We start from the raw sequence: 17,855 nt of genomic DNA, 5'->3' as shown, positions 1-17,855 counted from the left end.
TTATTTGTTAAGTTACGCTATGAAAAGTGTCATCATGACCCTCATTTTTTGGTCGTGATGAATTGGTATCAAAACCGCCAGGTTTCATTGCTCTCGATGGTGTAAGAATGAGATGTAGAGTCTCGTAGATCGGTGTATAGACGTTTGTATCTATCTTCGAGAGGCTATAGAATGTCTTTAGAAAACTTCCCTTATTTCATTCTTTATCGTACGAAGTTCTTTCATACCTTCTGTTCTGAGTTGTGTTTTACTCTTTCTACGTGAATGTGTGGGTTATACTACTATTAGTTGAGAGATGCTGTGAGAAATTGGTGGAGATTGTTATGTTTCTCTATAGTTGGCTACATCTCTGATGGTTGTGTTTGGGTTTTTTTCCAGAGTATAGTGGAACATGCTAAGATGATAGAGGATATTCTTAGTGCATCTCAGGGAGGCACCAGGAAGGCGCAATATTTTGGTGAGTTCAGGAGTCAGACCTTTCGAGGCAGAGATTTTAGAGGTTCTCATGGATACCATCATAAGCAAGTGGCAGCTTTACAGAGTTTACGTGGTGGGTCTTCTAGTTCAATAGTTTAGGGTAGCTATTTAGGCCCAGTTGTACCTTGTAATATTAAGACTGGTCTTACAAGTTGTTATATATGTAATGAGATTGGCCATGTAGATAGGGATTGTTCCCGTTGGGTGATTTAGGTTACTCCTATTTTAGATGTAAGTAGTAGGGGTTCTAACAGAGGTACGAGAGATAGAGATGGTGGAGCTCGTGGTGGTGGTCATGGGGACACCCAGGCAGTTAGTGGATGTGGTCAGTGTTATGCTATACCAGCCAGACCTGAGGCAGAGGCTTTTGATGCTGTGATTACAAGTACTATCCCCATTTGATTTAGACCTGTATATGTATTATTTTATCCTAAATCAACTTTTTTTTATATGTATATGTATTTTACTTTGGGTTCGATTCTGTTAGTGAGCCTCTTCCCATGCCTATTCGTGTATCTACCTCGGTAGATGATTCTTTAGTTGTGGATCAAGTGCACCAATCTTGTGTTGTGACTTTTACCGGGCGTGAGACTTTGGTAGACTTGCTTATGTTAGACATGATCAATTTTGATGTTATTTTGGGTATGGATTTGTAATACCCCGTATTAAATTTAGCTTAGTTCGGCTCCTAGTGCTTGCATAAAAGGCTTAAAGCCTGAAAATTTAACTAAGTGTAGAGGTCTTAGTTTTATTTTTGACCTCTTAACTTTGAGGATTTATAATTTGACCTTTTGGACTATGAGACGATGGTTTTTGAGACAATTCACGATCAGAGGTGCAAAGAGAATGTCTTGGGGAAGTTTTGGAATTTTTGGATAAGGTTTAGGCCATGTTTGGATTATGATTCAAGCAGCTCAATGCGATTGCATCGTGTCACATCGTTTGTAGTGATGGGCACATCATCGCACCGTGCTAGGCCTCTTATCAAAATTCCAATTACAAAATTAATCTCCTGAGGGGCATTTAGTTCTTTTCCCATTACTCTAAGTCGTAAAAACACAAGATTAAATGTCGGTTAAGGTATTATTTGCCCATTCTCCTTTAATTTCCCCCCAAAGAAAACCCTAACCTCCTTCCAAGAACAAAACTTCATTAATTTCTCTTCAAGATAAGCAAGAATTTAAGATTCCTAATCCAAGAAGTTCAATAAAGCTTTCAAGATCATCTCCAAGGCTTTCAAAGTCAAGCTTTCTTTACCAAGTCAAGCCTATCAAGTTATGCGGGGTTTTGAACAAGGATATCCTTTCACCTTTGTGCCCAAATTGCATGATTTTAAGATTCAATTTACTTATTTTGAATTAAGGTTCATACCCAAGTTTCTATAATCTTGAAGCATGTGATTATCATGAGATTTAAAGCTTAGGGTATGTTTATGTTTTAACTTATAAAATTTATATTATGAATAAGATTGCACTATTTTGATTTGATATTGTTGAAGTATTTGAAGATAGTTATTGAACATGAAATGTTGTTATGGATCACCATAATTTTTAATCATAAATTTCAAGCCCTAAGTTTAAGTGTTGAGATTTCAAGAAAATTATATTCTTAAGTTCTTCTTTGATAAGTTTATACCAAGATTTAAAGAAAGAAGTGATCTTTTGATCCTAAGCTAAGATTTAGAATCCACATTTTCTCATCTTGAGTTTGAATTAAATCAAAGAGAAGCATAACTAGTTTTCATTTTATAAACTCTTATGCTATTTTAAGGTGGATTTCCTAAAGTATGAGCATATAAGTAATAAGGGAGTAGTATTTAGCACTGAGTTAGGTATGATTTCAAGGTCGCATGCCATAGAACTACAAGCTGGATGAAGTTAAAGATAGTGATCACTTAAGTTAAGGTTCTATTTCGATGGCAAGGGTAGAACAACTCTCCCCAATGTGGGTAAGACATTGGAATCCATGATATCTCACATAGTTTATGTCAGTTAGAAAAACCTCCCAAAAGAAAAAGTAGAAGCAAAATTTTTAAAAACTAAGTGTTATGACTCACTAAGTTATCTTTATGTTTCATTACTCATGGTTATGATTTTACAGCTTTTGTTTTATTTAAGCCCAAAGTGAGTCATTTACACTTAGCATGCATTATTTGAAAGTCTATGTGCATATTGAGTTATTATTTTGCTTATGCATTCACCCCCGCAGGATCAGTACATCCACAAATACTGATCCACATATATCTATGTGCTACATTGTTTCATAATATAGGTTCTGGTGCTCAATTCCATCAGTGTGATTGACTACTAGCATCTTCACCTACATCCCAACACTTGGTGAGTCCTCATAGTTTGAGGACCCATTTTATCAAACTTTTCATTAATGAAGTATTCTAGGCATTTGATTTCAATTTGAGTTGGGTTAGCTGGGGCTTGTTCCAGTGGCTCTCTAGTTAGATGTAGAAGCTTGTCCGACTGGTTTCTGTTTTAGATTTTAAAGTGTTTGTTTTCAAGATTTCCAAGTTTAAGACTTCCAGTTAAGATATTAATTTAGTTTTAGTTAAGATTTCGTATATCAATTTTACTTTTGTTATGAGTTTTAAAGTTGTTAGAAGGCTTAAAGGGTTAGCTTGGGACTACTTGTACTCTTGAGCATTGTGTGACGTTCAAGGTGTATTTTTGGGGTGTTATAGGATTGGTTGGCTCCTTATAATGTTGTTCTAGATTGTTATGCCAAAACTGTGACTTTAGCTTCATCTGGTGTGTCAAGAATAGCTTGGAATGATGCACTTTATTCGATTTCTAAGAGGATTATATCTTATGCTTAGGCTCATAAATTAATTAAGGGGGGATGTTTATCTTACTTGGCTCATATTCGTGACACCATTTTTTTTCACCTCTTTCCTTAGATTTTGTCTGTATTGTCCGTAAGCTTATGGATGTGTTCCCTATTGACTTGCCTAGTATGTCACTGGATCAAGATATTGATTTCGCTATTGATGTTAAGCTGGGCACTAAGCCCATCTATGTTCTTCCTTAGAGGATGGCCCCAGTAGAGTTAAAGGAATTGAAGGATCAGTTGCAGGAGTTGTTGGATAAATGATTTATCTGACCTAGTGTTTTGCCTTGGGGTGCACCTATCTTGTTTGTGAAGAAAAAAGATGGGTCTATGTGGATGTGTATTGATTATCGATAGTTAAATAAGGTAACGGTTTATAATAAGTATGCTTTTCCCCGCAATGATGAATTTTTTTATAAGCTTGGAGTGCTGCGGTGTTTTTACAGATTGATTTGAGGTTTAGTTATTACTAGTTGAGGATTAGAGCTTTGGATATTTCAAAGACAACTTTTTGGACTTGATATGGTAATTGTGAGTTCTTGGTCATGTCTTTTGGGTTGACCAATGCCACTACCACATTCATGGAGTTGATGAACCGGTTATTTTAACTGTATCTTGACTCTTTTGTTATTGTATTTATAGATGATATCTTGTTTTATTCAAAGGGTAAGGTTGAGCATGAGGAGCATTTATAGATTGTGCTTCAGAGATTGAGGGATGAGAAGTTGTATGCTAAGTTCTCTAAGTGTGAGTTTTGGTTAGAGTCTATTTTTTTCTTGGGTCATATGGTGACTTAGGAAGGTATTTTGGTTGATCCAAACAAGGTTGCAGCAGTTCATGATTGGATAGACCTATATCGGCCATCGAGATTCAAAGTTTTATTGGCTTAGTAGGTTATTATTAGCGTTTTATTGATTTTTTCTCTTCTATTACAGCTCCATTGACCATGTTGACCCAGAAGAAGATTTCTTTTAGTGGTCCGATGCTTGTGAGGCGAGCTTATAAAATCTCAAGGATTTGTTGACTTCAGCTCCTATCTTGACTTTGCCCAAGGAGGGCATGGCTTTACTATCTTTTGTGATGCTTTAAGTGTTAGGTTAGGTGATATATAAATGTAGAATGGCAAGGTGATTGCTTATGCATCTCTTCAGTTGAAGCCTCATGAGAGGAATTATCCTACCCATGATTTAGAGTTATACACAGTTGCGTTTGCCTTGAAGTTATGGAGGCACTACTTGTATGGAGTCCGTTGTGAGATATTCTCAGATCATCATAGCCTTCAGTACTTCACCCAAGGAGATCATAATATGAGGCAGCATTGTTGGCTTGAGTTGCTTAAGGATTATGACTTTACTATTCTCTATCAATCGGGCAAGGCTAATGTTGTTGCGGATGCCTTGAGTCAAAAATCGACTAGCATGGGTAGCTTGGCACATCTTTTGACCCAGGAGAGACTTTTGGTCTTTGAGGTTTAGTCTTTAGCTAACCAAATGGATAGGCTTAATATTTTGACACTTGGGTATATTTTTAGCTTTTATGGAGGCTAGATCTTCTTTGATGGAGCAGATTTGAGCTCATCAATTTGATGATGTTGGATTGAGGTTGATTCAAGATAAGGCATTGAGTAGGGAAGCTAAGGAAGCCTCACTTGATTCTGATAGAGGTTTGTGGATTGGAGGCCGAGTTTATATGCCGAGAATGGGTGATTAGATTAGGTTGATCTTGAAAGAGGCCCACAAGTCCATAAATTCTATCCATCCAGATATGGCTAAGATGTATCATGATTTAAGGAAGCATTACTAGTAGGGTGGTGTGAGGTGAGATATAACATATTTTGTGGCTCGTTGCCTTTGTTGTCAGCAAGTGAAGGTCGAGCATATAAGACCTGGTGAATTTCTTTAGAGGTTGCCCATTCCCAGGCAGAAGTGGGAATACATCACCATGGATTTTGTGACCGGTTTGCCTCATACATCTCATGGTTCTGATAGTGTTTGGGTCAACATGGATCAATTGACCAAGTTAGATTATTTAATTCTTGTTCAAGTCTCAAGTTTGGCTCGTATCTATATTTGTGAGATTGTTCATCTGCATGGTGTGCAGATGTCTATTATTTCAGATTGAGGTTTTGTGTTCATATCTCACTTTTGGAAAACTTTTCAGGATGATTTGGGTACTCGGGTTGATCTTAGCATGATGTTTTACCCCAGACTGATGGCCTGTCAGAGCAGACTATCCAGGTTTTGGAGGATATGCTCCTCGTATACGTGATTGATTTTTGTTCCCAATAGGAGCAACATTTGTCTTTAGCAGGGTTTGCATATAATAATAGCCACCATTCCAGTATAGATATGGCTCCTTTTAAGGCATAGTATAGTAGGCGATGTCGCTCCTCAGTGGGTTGGATTGATGTTTTAGAGGTGAGACCTCGAGGTACAAACTTGCTTTGTGTGTCTTTAGATAGAGTCCGAGTCATTCTGGATAGACTTAGAGCAACTCCGAGTAGATAGAAGTTCTATACTGACCGTAGACTTCGTGTTATGAGATTTGGTGTTGGTGATCGTGATTTCCTTTGAGTTTTACCCATAAAGAGTGTGATGAGGTTGGGAAGAGGGGCAAGCTTAGCCTCATGTTTTTTGGTCCATTTGAGATTATTTGGACTATTGGTGATGTGGCCTATGAGTTGTCCTTTCCTCTTGATGTATGAGCCGTTCATCCAGTTTTTCATGTTTTTATGCTTCGCCATTATATTCCTGATGAGTTAATGTGATTCGTTGGGAGTCAGTTCAGTTAGATGAGCGTTTGTCCTTTGTTGAGGAACCGGTTTCCATTTTGGCTAGGAATGTTAGCCGATTGTGCTCTAGAGTTATCCTTGGGGTTGAGGTTTAGTTGCTACATCGACCTGTAGATGAGGCTACTCTGGAGATTGAGTCTGATATGCTTAGTTCCTATCCCTAGCTCTTCATTGATTCAGGTATTTCTTTGTCTTAGTTCGAGGATGAACTAGATTTTTAGTGGTGGATGATGACACGATCAAATTTTTGATAAAATATGTGAAATATGTATTTTTGTGATATTTGACTATTTTACCCCTCCCCTTAGTTGCATTATGGTAATTCTGGAGTGTGAGGGGTGATTGGCACAGTTTTTAATGCATTGTGGTACATTTATGTGATATTGTGATTTTTGATGGCTTGGAGAGCCTTATTTTAGACTGATGAGGATATCTTTTAATTCGTACGATGGATGGACGAACGGACAGTGCGCCAGCAGCTGTGGAATATCAATTTAAGGCTAGGTAGACCTTTGGTTCGGGTCTCAGTGCACCCGAGCTCATTTCGACCTATTGATTGGAAAGTTGGAAAATTATAAATATGGGTGTGGGACCCACATTTAATCAAAATGAACTCGGATGGAAAATCTGACTTTGCCAAAAGATCCAGAATATCAATTTTAGGGTGTGAGCATATTTGGTGTGATTTTACGGCTTTTAAATCTCATTTCGACCCTCGATTTAGAAAACTGCTATTTCGGATTTTGGGGATCAACTTTTTGAAAAGGATGTTTTTCTGAAAATCTGACTTCTCCAACGTGTTCGGATTGTCGAATTTAGTATAGTTGCAAAGTTCGTTTGCATGTATCGGACTCCGAACGAATTTCGGGCTCCCCATTGAAGTCTAATCTACCAAAAAAACTGAACTGATATTGCAGAAAAATCTGTTTTAAATAGCAGATTTTTCACCTCTCTTTGGCCCATTTTACTCATTTTTATCTTGACTCTTGAGAGTTCAACCCTAAAATAGTGTGGGAGCTTAAAAGTGAAATTTGTAAGAGCTTGGATAGCTAGATTAACACCTATTCCTTGGTTTTACTACGGATTTAAGGTAAGAATTCACCCTTTTCTTAGTACTTTCTTGATTAATTTCTGAAAACCCATAAAATCTTAGGGCTTGATTTTAAACCTCAATTTCACTTCTTTTTACTAGAATAATGTTGTTATCATATAATTACTAGTTTTTCATCAATTTAATCCTTAAAACAACTCTGATTCTTGATTTTAACCTGAATTTCAGAGATTTTACCCGGTAAAGCTTGTCACGCCCCCTTTTTACCAAAAAGATATAATTTTAAGGTTGAAAAGGGTTAAACTATGAAGTGACAAAAGAAAACCATCTATTCTATAAAAGAACTTTTAACAATCAAAATTCAGAGTTGCCACTTGGCATAATTTGTTGTGCCAAGTCACCTTTGTAAATCCTTTTTCAAAATAATTTTTTAACGCTTTCAAAACTGGTCCACGAACAGAGATTTCGGTTAAAGAATTTTGTTGACCGAGGGGAAGGTGTTAGGCATCCCTCGATCCCGTGGTTCAACTATGGTTGCTATGTAGAGTATATCGGCTCGTATGACACTATGAAATGTATAAACCAACAAAAAACATAAATAAAAAAACAAATAACCAAGACAATAAAAAATTTAAAAACAGTATCCAGTCCAATTTATTACAAACCAAAATAAAAATGCTGAAATAAAACCTAAACTATTCTAATAGTCCTAGATATGCTTTACTCGATTCCTCAGGCCTTGATCACGAGCTTCTTTTGCATACACGATACTTCGGGGCATTCCCCAATGAATAAGTACAATGTGACCTCGGGGCATTCCCCTGCGAATGAATACACTTGATGAAATGCGATAAAAGTGGAGAAATCACTCAACACAAATATTTACACATTCGATGCTATAGAATCCTGCGAGGTTCCTACCCTAAAACCTAGAATTTGCCTATCGATTTCGGCCTAAAACATAACTCTATCAAATTTTTCAAAATTAACATCCATTTCGAATCCAACAATAATCAATGAATCAAAGCACAACAATATTAACCTTTTTTTTTTATAAATTTTTCAATTTCGTCCCACACAATCAATTTTAATTCTCAAACGAGATATCATTTCATCACATTACCCAAACCAATGGAATAAAAAAAATAGCTTCCACCACCAATAAATATCAACCAACACACAATATTCAAATCAATGCATCGAGAATAATAAACAATAAAAATAAAAGAGGGAAAGAATAGAGTTGGACCTCAATTAAAGCTTTTATTGTGTCAAATTATGTGATCAAAAGACGAGACCGAACCCAAAACCTCGAATCAAGCCTCAATACGAACTCACAAATTGAACAAAATTGAAACTGAACCAACTCCCAATCAACCTGACAGGACCATTTTCTATTTCGGTCGTGTTCCAATAAATTTCATCGGGATCGACTGAAATGGGTCAGGTTGTTAATTTGGATGCCGGCATTGCTATTTTTGATGAGATTTGAACTTGCCGGAGCTTTGATGGACCCTAAAAGTCATCAAAAATAATATTTCTTGATGATATTTCAGTAGAGAATGAGAAACAGAGAAGGATTTAAGATTTTTGGGGCAACGGGTGGTCAGACTCGGTGAGGAAAGGCCTATCCCCAATGGGATGAGAGATTTCTGGCGGTTTCAGACATGGTGTTCCAACAATGGTTCATCCAGAATGCAAAACTTGTTGGTCATTGTTTTTCGATGATTAACTAACCAGAAAAATTAAGTTTCACCCCTCTCTCTCTCTAATCCTTTCAATCTATATCCTTTCTTGCTCAAATCTCCCAAATTCTCTCTAATTTTTCTCACTTCGATCAGCTCCCTCCCTGTTTTCAGTCTGTTTTCCGCCTGAAGAACATGGTGATGAAATTAAAAGTTGGGAGCTTGTCTGGAAAATAGAGTGAGAAAATTACAAGTCAGGAGCTTGCTTGAAGAATAGAGTGATGAAATTACAAGTCAGGAGCCCGCATGAAGAACAAGGTAATGAAATTGAAAGTTAGGAGCCCACTTGAAAAACATGGTGATGAAGTTGCAAGTCAGGAGCCCGCCTGAAGAACAGGGTGAAGAAATTAAAAGTCAGGAGCTTGCCTGAAGAATAGGGTGATGAAATTTCAAGTCAAGAGCCCGCCTGAATGACAGGGTGATAAAATAGCAAGTTAGGAGCCCGCCTGAAGAATAAGGTGATAAAATTTCAAGTCAGGAGCCCACCTGAAGAAAAGGGTGAAGAAATTGAAAGTCAAGTAATAAGGTTAAGAGATTAAAATTCAAGCAACAAGGTAAAGCAATTGAAAGTCAATAAAGTGAGTAAATTATACGTCGGGAGTAAGCCCGAAGAATAGGGTGATAAATTGGAAATCAAAAGATTAAAAATATCAAGTCAGGATCCCCCCTAGACAATAGGGTGATGAAATTGAAATAGAAGCAACAAGGTGAAGAAATTGTAAGTCAGGAACCCACCTAAAGAATACGGTAAAGATTTTCAAATTCAGGATCAAGGTTCAGAAGTACCACCGACAGAACAAGGTCAATTTGTGAGTTTATTTCCAATTCCAAATTTGTGTAGAGAAAGAATCTATTCTCAAGTTCAACCCAAAGAAGATCATATCTTTTCTCAATTTTGAAAGAATTAGAAACTCAAGTGAAGAGTCCAAAAGAAGCTGCATAGATAGGACTTTTGCAATTTCATTTATCTTTTAACTTGTAATTTTCATTTTTGATGTAATGACAGAGTTGCAGACCGAAACCTCGATAGGACCTCTCTCAACTCTCCAACTCGATATAGTCCCTCTCCTTCAAACCCTTTGAAATACTTGTGTCTTGACTCCCACATAACTTGAGATAGGTAGAATGCCCAAAATCAAGATTCAGTTGCCTTTCTTTCTCCTGCTTCTTTCTTTTGAATAATGGCCGGGACAAAATTCTGTCTCATTGTCTACTTCTTTGTTTGCAAATACTTTGTATTTACACCCAAATATGGGCATGATGTAGACACATAATTTTGTACCTTTCAAAAGATGAATTTACCCATTTACTCCACTTTACCATACACGCCACCTCATTTTAATAATTTTTCACAAAATGAAAAAATAACCAACTCTCATTAATAAATGCATAATAAAAATAACAACCTATCCATCTCACACCTTATCCTAACAACCCCCTACTCTTTACCCCACCCCTAGAACCCTAGACCCCCCCTCTCACACCCCAATTCATATTTTTTCTATTTTAGCTATACACACTCTCATATATAGGGGAATTCATTTACACACATTAGGGGTGAACATTAACACACACTACATCACTCCTCCATTGGACAATACACACAGTGATAAAAGCAGACTCACGCATAAAAACCAGTAAATACAGGAGAGAATACTCCATTCTTTTCCTACTCATATTCATGCATACACACCATTTCACAATTCATAAACACACTCACACCATCAAAATTACACATACATTCATAAGGAAGAGAAAAAAATATATGCACACACTCACATAGTAAAGACACACACATCATCCTCACTAGAAATTAGAATAAAACACACCCAATCAGAGAAGATTGAGAGAGGGAGAAGGAGCAATTAAGCGAGAAAGAGAAAAAGTTTGAGATATAGTAAAAAATAGAGTCGAACAGAGGGGAGATCGCAAAAATAGAGAAAAAAACATGAAGAAAAATGAGAGAGTGAAGAAAAGAGAGAAAAGTTGAGAGATATTTTTGTTTCCGGAGAGTCATCACCAAAAAATGTTTATTCTATTCTTTATTTTCCATTTTCACTTCTATTAAGATCACCGGAGCTCTGGCGAAGAAAAAACCATAAACCCAACCACTTTTCTTTCACTGTCCGACCATAGAACCCCCTTTTTTGTCTCAATTTTCACCAAAAAGTAATAACAGCTCTAGTTCCGCTAAAAAAGACATAAAAATATTAACATCATTCCTATTCTTCAATACAATATTAGCAGAGTATGAAATTGGTTACTATCACTATTTTATGATTTTGACTTGGATTGGTAAAAAATAAAAAGCTACATGGACGGAATTCGAAGTCGACATTATAGACTTGTGGGATTTCATTGGTGATGTTTGAATTGAGGTTCTCGGTGTGAACTCCATCTCTTTTAATTGAGTAATACTTGAATGAAAGCGACATTGAGGTCCACTCTTCATCTTATTCTCGATTTATCTTGATTTTTTAAAACTTTGTTTGGTGAATTTATTGGTGTATGGATTTTATTTTCATTGATTTTGACATCTTTGAAGCATCGTAAGTTCTTTTTGATATTGATCGATTGATTGCGTGAATTGGATAATAAAATGATTTGAGCTTAATTTGGGATCAAATCATAATTTGGGGTGCTATTGAAAGTTAGCTAATTTTTAATTTCATTTAGTTTATTTAATTTGACATCTTGATTTATTTGATGTTGCTAAACGTCGTAGTAACATGATAAGTCGACATTGATAGGAAAATCTTAGGTTGGATAGGCAAACCGTAAGAACCAATAATTGTTGAATGTTTGAAATGTTTGTTAAATGATTTCATTTTATTGCATTTGGATCAATTGTACTCATATGGCCGGGGAATACCCTAAGGTACATTGTATTTATTTACCAGGGAATACCCCGGCTTATGAATGCAAAGAATGTTCGTGATCAAGGTCCGAGGCAATGGGTAAAGCATAGTTAGTATAGTTAGGATAGTTTAGGTTTTCATTTTAGCATTTCTTACTTTGGTATGTAATAAATTAGACTGGACACTATTTTCGAGTTTTGAATTATTTGGATTTTTGTTTTTTCATGTTTATGTGTTTGCTGGTTTATGCATTCATAGTGTTATGTTAGCCGATATACTCTACGAAGCGACCGTGGTCGAACCACAAGATCGAATGATGCTTAACCTCTTTCCCTCGGTCAACAGAATTCCTTAACTGGAATCTCTATGTGTGGATCAGTTGTTAGAGTCAAATCATTTTGAAAAGGATTTTCAAATATGACTTGGTACACCCGATTTATGCCAATCAGCGACTCCGAGTTTAAATGTAACAATCCTTTTTTGAAATAAATTTTTATTTTAGTCACTTAATAATAAAATCTTTTTTGAACATAAAATCAATTTTTTGGGTAAAAAGGGATGTGACATCTCTGGCAACTCTGCTGGGGATTTTTCAGAATTTGAGCTTGTTTTTTAGTTGTATCGTCTTAGTTTTACCCTATAGGTGTATAAATATTTTATTTGTGTTATTATTTTATTATTGTTGGATGCCTACGTGCTCTTTGTTTATAATCTTTCTTTATGTGTTATCGCTTTATATCTGTCATCATATGCATAACCTAAGTTATTTCTTTCACAAAAAGTCTCAGTGTACATGTCGTGTACACGAAGTCTATTTGATTCACTCTTATTTTAAGAGGGAGAGCCATCGGACATATGGAGTGGGTGGAAAGCTCTCGCAGCCACTATCGACCATACGCTCCCCCGAACAGCCTTGTTAGTGAACCCCAGCCTAGGTCAGCTTTTAGCTCATGCTTATCTGCATCATATTGAGGTCTAGCGAGACCTACTTAGTCCTTTGTAGAAGACTCACCCAAAAATATCCCTACGTGCTAATTGTTGCATCTGTGAAGGTAACAGGATCATTTGATAGACTGATTAGGGAAAAAACTTGTGCTAGAATTAAAGGAGAGTGTGTAGGCAAGGAAAGGTGAAAAAAGGAAAAAATAAAATTGAATCCAAAAAAGAGTTTCATAATTTTTTAAAGTTCTTTATATATTTTGTCTTCCACACTCCAAAAATTCAAAAAGATATTTTTTTTTACCTTTTGCACTCATTTTCCAAAAAACCAAAAACATCAAAAAGATTTTCCTTTTATTTTTTGAGCAAGCATTCATAATTCAAAAACATCAAAAAAATGATAGAAGTTTTGTACATTTCATATAACGAAAATACCAAAAATATTTTTCTTTCATACTTATTGGTGTCATTTTTTCTGTTAAGTGTCAAATTGAAAGCTCAAAAAAGATTTTATTGACGTTTTTTATCTTTTGTTTGTGGTTGTGTCTCTCAAGTCAAGATTTAGTCGATTTTTCAATCTTTAATTGTCCAATCTGGATGAACCACACACACTTAATTTTCCTCTCTCGAGAGTGAGATATATAGGCAACCCTTCTAGGGTTCGGTGATCTTATTTAAGAAAATCCAAAAAAAATTTCTTCACTCTTCATTTAGAGTAGGTGTCATATGCATCTTTTAAAAACAAACTACAAAAAGGTTTTCCTTCAATAGGTTCAAGTTTTATTTTCGTATGAAAATCAAAAACAAAAATCCAAAAAGATTTTTCTTTGGTAATCATAGGTTTCATTTTGTATAGGGATGTTAAAGCTGAAAAATTCAAAAAGATTTTTGTCAATTCTTTTGACAATTTGTTATTTTCTTTTCTTCTTAAAGTTTTAAGAAAAAAGAAAGAGAGTTCGATTGGCCATACGGTGCCAAAACTTCATGAACTATGTACACCTAATTCTCCTTTTTAGGGAGTGAGACATGTAGGCGCGCTTCTTAGGTTCGGTGATCTTTTCTTAAAAAAAGAGAGAATTTTTTTTTGAAAAAATATTAAACTCTAACACATTTTTTAATCTCTTTTTCAGTTAGTTTAAAGTGGTTGGTTTGTGTCATTTTGGCTCGTCCTCCTTATTGCACCAACTTAAAGATAAAGTTATGTATAACAAGGATACCGAAGTTGTTGTTACTAATCAGATAGGGAGTTCGAGGAATGAGAATTTAAAAACTAATAAAGAGATTCAGAAATTAAGGTAGAAAATGATAGAAATACATCGAGCTTGGGCTAATGGGTTGCTGCCTCTTCCATTTCCTACTAATAATCTGTAATATCTTTCTAACTTACCTCCAGTGTCACATGCATAGTACCCTATTTTTGTTGACACGCTACAACATGCATCAGGATCTACTCTGGGTCAACAATATCCAAACACCTCCAATATTCATTTCCTCACTCCTCAACACAAAACTACCATATACTCTGCTCTACCTGTTGTTCATGTTTTTGCGGTACCACCCCCTCTTGAAACTCCTTCTTTTAATGTCCATCCAATAATTATGATTTCTCACTCTGCAAGTGAGCCCGTGTTGAATATTTATGGTGACCAATTGTGATTCCTCACTCTACAAGTGAGCTCGTGTTGAATATTTTTTCTGATCTGCATCATACTTTTAATACCACATTTAAGTTGACTAGTCCTTACAGCTACAGTCACCCACCTGAATTTCCTCTTAACACTGAGAAGCCTTTTATGACGGAAGAACAAGAGGAAATAACCAAAAAATTGAGAAGTTTGGAACTAGCTATGAAGAACTTCCAAGGACTAGGGGGTTACAAAAGTGTCTCGTATAAATATCTGTGCATATTCCAGGTATTAATCTCCCCCTTAGCTTTAAAATGTCAAAGTTTGAGAAATATGATGGGCATAGTGACTCGGTGGCATATTTGAGGCGTTATTGTAACCAATTAAGGGGCGTTGGGGGGGGGGGGATGAAGAATTACTCAAGGCTTATTTTAGTGAGAGTCTTTCAGGACTAGCTTAGGAATGGTTTGTTGACCAAGACATCAACAAATGGAATAATTGGAATGACCTAGCTAATGAATTTGTGCGACAATTCCAATACAATGTGGAGTTGATTCCTAATAAGAAATCCCTAACTAATATGAAGAAGAAGAGTACTGAAAGTTTCAAGGAATATGCTATTCGATGGCATGAATAAGCTACTAGGGTAAAACCGCCAATGAAAAAAAGGAAGAAAATGGAGGTGTTTATTCAAGCGCAGGATGAAACATATTATCAAAACTTGTTACCTTCATTAGGCAAGCCATTTATTGAGGTTCTCAAAATGAAGGAGATAAAATAGGATGGAATCAAGACTGGTTGCATTATGAGTTTCACAACATTGAAAGCAACTACTCAAGCAATTCAAAAGGGTTTAGGAAATTTTGGAGGGAAGAAGAATGAGGAAGATGTAGCTGCTATTGTAGTTGGGAAACGGGCATGTCCAAGAAGACCACATCGTCGTTACCGTCAGGCTCAAACATAAGTTCATACCCAAGCTCCACATAATCACTCCCAAAATCCACTATACTAAATTTCCCCACCTCCATATCCAGTATATAACAAACAACCACATGTTCAACCCCTATCTTACCCATAATGGCATGCACAAAATCCTCAGTCATCCTCAAACTCCACAAACTTACCAAAACCCTTCTAGGCTCAATTTTCAATCCAAGCCAAATAATGAAATGACACAGAAGTTGAGGGATAATTTCACACCAATTAAAGAGCCGTATGCTAATTTATTCTAGAGATTGGTATAGTGGGGCATGATCACTCCTTTCCTTGGGTATACTCCTAACCCGCATTCAAGAAATTTTGATCCTAATGTACGATATGCATATCATTTTAATGTTCAGGGTTACAGTATTGAAGATTATTGTTCTTTGAAAAGAGAAATAGAAAATATGATTCAAGATAAATTGATTATGGTGTAGAACATTGATAGTGGTGAAACCTCTAGTTATGCTAATATGCAAACCAGTGGCTAAGATGTCAGGCTCAATAATTGAGAAGTCACTCCTCTCCATACTATGAAGGGATTCGGTATCTTATTTTTTTCTGTTATCCAAATTATTTTAGGGTTGTAGTTCAGGATTTATATCATTTGGTCTCTTTGTCATTTATGTTCAAACCCTTTTATCTTTCATTTCAACAAAATGGAGAGTCCATTTTCCCTTTGTATTTTAAATATGTGTTGTTTGTTTGTCTTCTTTATACAATACATTTTATGTTGGTTCTAGTGATATGACATGCCTATAGAATTTTTAGTTAGATCTTCAAATTTAGTTTAATTATAAAACATTCAATCAGAGGGTTAAAGTCATAAAAAAAGAAATATATGAGGAAATAGGTAGGGTGTTGTGACTATTGGTGACCAAGTTGAAGCCTTCTTTAAAAATTAAGTTAATTATTTTTTGAGTCACAAGAATAAATTGATCATTAATTAAAAGCCATATGTCAATTAGGTCAAGCAGTGGGTGCACGATCCTATGTCAAAAGAAACAGGAAGATAATCAGCTCCACAAAAGCATGAGTCATTGATGTGAGGGATGTACAATAAAGATGGAGTTGTATGTTGGGAAAGTACAGAAGAAGTAGTGACACACATGCTCAATTCAAGTTAATACTGTGAAAAAGTATCATAAATGATCTTTATCTCCAACTTCCATATTACATGCTTTGTACTTATATTTTTAAGGATTGATATGAAGAAGGCATTACATTATGCTATCCAAACTTGGTGTCATCCTTTGTTTACCCCATTTGATCTTTAGTGTTTTTTTATTTTATACCCCTCTTTTGGAATCAAGATAGAGTTAGCAAAATTTAAGAAAAAATGGCGAGCAAAAGAATAGAGGTAAAAAAATTTAAGAAAAAAGAGGGAAAATATGTCAAAAGGGAAGAAAAAGGATGGGTGTGATGAAAAATAGAGTCAGAAAAATTTCAAAGAGAAAAGATTAAATAAAAAAAAATCAAAGTCAAGCAAAGGAGCAAGTTGCCGGAACTATGTGTGACCTGATGCTCCTCTCTTAGGGGTGAGATACGTAGACTGTCCTACTCCAGGCTCAGTCCAACCAAATAAATAATTTAGAATTACCCAGTCAATAGAAACTGAGGCATGGGATATTTTTTTTATTGTTTGAGTCGATTCCAAAAGTTGTAAGTCCCACCCCACTTCAAGTGTTATTTGGGCCTCATATCATCCTTTCTTCTAACCTTACTCAAAATCCAAGTTACATCCAAAGAATGACCTTTAGATCAACTTTTGAGGATATTAAGGCTAATCATACAATGGATATGATGATGCATTTTGAGAACTACTTATCTTCCTTAGCATAAAGAATCAAGAGAGAAATAAAATGAGAGAGCATTATTGGTGAAAACCCTTAAAGGCACCATAAAACTATTATGAGTTGAGAGAATGAAATGAGAGAGTCTTATTGGTGAAAACCCTCACGGGCACCGTAATACAATTGTGAGTTGGAAAAACTAAAAATGAGAGAATTTTGTTGGTGAAAACCCTCACGGACACCGTAAGCGATGGTAAGCTAAGGAAAATATGAATGAAAGAGGCTTGTTGGTGAAAACCCTCAAGACGTCACTAGCCGAATGAGGTCTATGAGTGTAATTGGCCTATGGAAGCAACTCAATTTTAGGGCCATTAACTCAACAATGACTGGTGAAAGTTTGGATAGAAAGATAAGGAAACTTAATTCAAAATGCATGACATAATCATTAGAGTTAACTATCACTTTTAGATAAAAAAAATTTTCTCTTCTCTGTTGCAATGGGGACATTCATTGTTTGTTCTTTCTTCTTTATATTATTTTTATTTTCTTGAGTCAGTTATTCAAATAGAAAGTCGTTTTTCTTGTGTCTTTGAGTTTAGTCCATGTTAAAACAAATGAAAAAGGATTTTACAACTTACTACCAACTTTTTTAATTGCACAAAGTAAGACAAAAGGCTGTCACATAAAGAAACAAGATTGTAAGTCAGACAAGGCATACAGAAGGTTGTTTTCAATGGACAAATTTTGGGGATTTGTG

The sequence above is a fragment of the Capsicum annuum genome, chromosome 12, assembly GCF_002878395.1.
Source record: "Capsicum annuum cultivar UCD-10X-F1 chromosome 12, UCD10Xv1.1, whole genome shotgun sequence".
Taxonomy (NCBI): domain Eukaryota; kingdom Viridiplantae; phylum Streptophyta; class Magnoliopsida; order Solanales; family Solanaceae; genus Capsicum; species Capsicum annuum.
Note: the sequence above shows the minus strand (reverse complement) of the source record.